This window comes from Myotis davidii, unplaced genomic scaffold (assembly GCF_000327345.1).
Source record: "Myotis davidii unplaced genomic scaffold, ASM32734v1 scaffold561, whole genome shotgun sequence".
In the NCBI taxonomy this organism is placed as follows: domain Eukaryota; kingdom Metazoa; phylum Chordata; class Mammalia; order Chiroptera; family Vespertilionidae; genus Myotis; species Myotis davidii.
The window spans coordinates 236,615-240,910 of record NW_006291188.1 but is presented as its reverse complement, the minus strand read 5'-3'; positions in this window follow the sequence as shown (position 1 = coordinate 240,910).

Genomic DNA, 4,296 nt, shown 5'->3' with positions numbered 1-4,296 from the left:
AGAAAAATAAAGAAGTCGATATTAAGAAAAAAATTGTAAATGGAAGATTATAAGAGAGGGTTTCACGTGCCAGCAAAAATTATTGGCGTGCCATGTTTGGCACATGTGCCAGGGGTTGCCCACCCTGCCTTAGGAGTATCCTAATTAAGTTAATAACAATGTACCTACCTATATAGTTTAAGTTTAAAAAATTTGGCTCTCAAAAGAAATTTCAATCATTGTACTGTTGATATTTGCTCTGTTGACTAATGAGTTTGCCAACCACTGCTCTAGGTCCATCCGTGTTTTTGTAAATAGCAAAATTTCACTTTTTATTGCTGGCATTATATATGTAATTCTCTATATATAAAAGGTTAATATGCAAATTGACCGAACGGTGGAATGACTGGTCACTATGAGGCACACTCACCACCAGCAGGCAGATGCTCAATGCAGGAGCTGCCCCCTGGTGGTCAGTACACTCTCACAGAGGGAGTGCTGCTCAGCCAGAAGCAAGGCTCATGGGTGGCAAGTGCATGGGTGGTGAAGGGAGCCTCTCCCACCTCCACAGCAGCACTAAGGATATCCGACTGCTATAGACTTTTACCCTCCTTTTTTTCTAGATTTAATCAGTCATCACATACTAATATTTCTTCTTTCAAAATGTCTCTGGCACCTCAGCCCAGCCCTGGCACTGACCAACTACATCCCGAAGCCTAGAGAGTCCCAGGGCTCTCAGCAGAGCCCCACTCAGGGCCATTCAAATGTGGCTGCACGTGGGACCCGCTGGCTATTTATTTTTATTTTCTATAAACTTTCATTTAGAATGCAAACTCTATGAGGGTAGGGATTTTTACTTGTCAAGTTCACTGTAATAATTTCTGAATCAATATTTGTTGAATGGTTGGATTGTACCAAATACTACATCAGTTTATATTCAGTTATATGAAACAGAAACACCCTGGCTATTTTAAGCAAAAAACTGTCTAATACAGGGAATCGGTGTTTATAGAATAATTAGCTAGAGAAGTGGGTTTTAGGCTAGGCCTCTAGGAAGGATTCCCCAATCAAAACACTCACTGACCCATTGGGGTACTGCTAACACTGCTACATTCAGAAAGGTAAAAAGTGACCACAGTGAGGAAGCCACAACTGGAACTTTAATGTTGACCTTAAGACCACATTGCCATATCTGCAATTCAACAATAAGGAATTGCTACAGCTACTCACAAATCTAGTGACCGGATCCTGGAATGTTGCTGTAGCAAGACCCAAGGTTTCCAGATCTTGCTTTTGGTGATTTATAATGGCAAAAATGGCAGAAGGAAGTCTACCTCACAAAATTTTTTCTAATTTTCATTCAGAATCCTGGCGTTTTTAGTCTTCTAGTAAATATACTACCAGCAGGTGCACTAGAATAAGGTGGAAATGGATGTTGTGTTCCAGTTAATCATATCTACTCCATCAATTATGCAAAGCAGGGTATATGTATATTACATCTAACCATCATCTAACATGCGCTCTTATTGAAACATCACTATTCTCTTGCAAAAAAGGGAGGAACTTATTATGCAAATCCAGTAGTTAAAAGATGCCTTCTCTCCCTAAATTGCTTTTACAACTCTGGAAGATTCTGTATGTTCTTTCCATTGTGAAATTACAGTTGAAACCAACTGATAGCAATTGCACTTCTCCCACCTGGTTATGAAAGTGATTATTTGTTAGCAGAGACATACTAAGAGGAGACAGCAGTGGGAATGACAGGCCTTGGGAGATTTTATCACTAACATTTAGAAATAATGCACATGGTGATAATAAAAAGCAAACTGACTTTTAGTCAATTTTTTATTGTTTTTAAATTCTCTACAGAAAATATACCTCCCTTTGTCTGTATCCAGGCAATTGCTCTACTGCCTGATCCTTACTACATCACTGTTTGTTAGTGTTATTAAGGTTATTATTTCTTAGAATAAGATATTTTCATCTTGTTCCCCATGTAAACTCTAGAAAACAGATTTCAAAATAAAATTGTGAGGTGTAATGTTAAAGGACTGATATTAAAATCATAGATGTTGGACAGTGGTTCTCAACTATGTCTGCACATTACAAAAAGCTTGGGAGCTTTAAAAATGCTGACCCCTGGGCTCTACCACCATACATTGTCATTAATTTGTCTGAGATGAACCTGATATTTTCTTAAAACTTCTCTAGTGATTCTTTTAAAAAAAACAACTTACCTAGTTATTCTAATGTGCAATTAATGTTAGGAACTATTTCATACTAGTAAAGCACTTCTGAAGTGTATTTTAAGCTCTAAATATGGATGTTTGTAGATGGACTTGGGGAGCATTCTGTGGCTGTAGATTAAGCGGCCAAAGCTTCCAAGAGGAAGCATCCCTGATACACTATAGGGTAGAACAGCAGTAGAGATTGTTAACTTGCCAGCTCAGTCCAGGTTTGGAATTAAATGGCTATAAGAAAACAGACTTTATTGGAAGGGAATAAACTAACTAGGAAAGGTGGGGGAGTAGCAATGTTGGAGCAATTTGGAAGTCCCTGATTTGTGGCAACATTCTGAAGTTATGTATCACATGTTTAAGACAATAGAGTCAGCTAACACACTAGTATTCCCATCAGTGGAACCCATCTGGAGTTTTCTCTAAAGTTGAGAGGCAGTGTAGAATTTGTATCTAGGTCAGTGGTTATCAACTTTGGATATAGTTAAAGATTATCTGGGAAGCTATAAAAAATAGAGATCCCTGACACTCAGAGATTCAGATTTATTTGATTTGGAATGGGGCCTAGGGAATTAATGTTTCCTGTTTTTTGTCTTTGTTTTGTTTCATTTTTAAAATCTCTCTAGTAGGTCCAGTGCAGTTAGGCTTGAGAACAACTGACCTAGATGGATCACAATGCCCTGCAAGGATGTCTTTCCCAAATAGGTTTTCTATATGTTTTTTTTGTAATGCTGTCTTCCTTTCCTGCAATGTTTGTTCTATGAGCATCAGACTTCCCTGATAATCCTACCCAGACCACAACAATTGAATCCCTTATGCTAATTTAGTATTCTCCCAAACACTTACCACCATTTTACCTCGGTAAATATATCATAACTAGTCTACTCTCTCCATCTCTACTGCTACCACGGTAGTCTAAGCCACCATAGTTTTTTGGTTGAATTTCTACTTCTGCCTTTTATCCCCTTGCAGTGTATCTCAACACAACTGCTGAGTGACTTTTATGAAGCATATCATATCATGTCGCTGCTTTGGTTGAAAACCTAAAAGTGGTTTTTCAGCCTACTTAAAGTTAAGAGCCTAATTCCTTATTATGACCGAGAAGGTCCTACATAATCTAACTTAACCCCTTACCTCTCTCTGAGGTTCTATTACTGTTCTCACTTTCAGCTACACTGGCTTTCCTTTTTTTTCTTTCTCGCCTGAGGACATGCTTATTGGAGAGAGAAAGATAAACATCAATGTGAGAGAAAAACATTGATACTTTGCCTTCTGGTACATGCCTCGACAGGGATTGAACCCGCAGCCTAGGTATGTATTGTGACCTGGAATTGAACTTGCAACCTTTCAGTGTACAGGATGATTTTCATCCAACTGAGCCATCTGGCCAAGGCCACACTGCCTTCTTGTTGTTCTCTGAACACACCAGGCATACTCCCACATGACAGTCTTTGCATTGTCTTCTTTGCCTGGTATGATCTTCTCCCAGAACTCTATATAGATTTTTCTACCTTAAGCATCCCATTTAAATTGCAATACTCCCTGCATACCCCACACACCTATTCTCTTGTTACTGTTTTATCTATTTTCATAAAACTTATCAGCATCTGAGATGTTGTATACATACCTATTTATTTTTTAGGGCTTATCTTTCCCCACTGGAATATACACCCTCTGATGGTATAGAATTTTGTCTGTTTTGTTCAATGCTAATCCCTGGAATCTAGAAGAGTGCCTGCCACATAGTGGATGGTCCATAAACATTTTGTTGTTTGAATTAAAAACCAAAGACATTGGGTAACTTCACTATGTGCTATCTTTCTTATTCCAGGGGGCGGCTGGGGGTGGAAAACTAACACTTATTGAGTATCTGCTGAAATAAGTACTTTTTATATGTTATGTTATTTAATTTTTTTCAATTACAGTTTACATTTAATATTATTTTGTATTAGTTTCAGGTGTACAGCATAGGGATTAGATGATCATATACTTTACTAAATGTCCCTCCCCCCAATATTCCCAGTACCCACCTGTTACCATACATAGTTATTACAATATTATTGACTATGTTTTATATGCT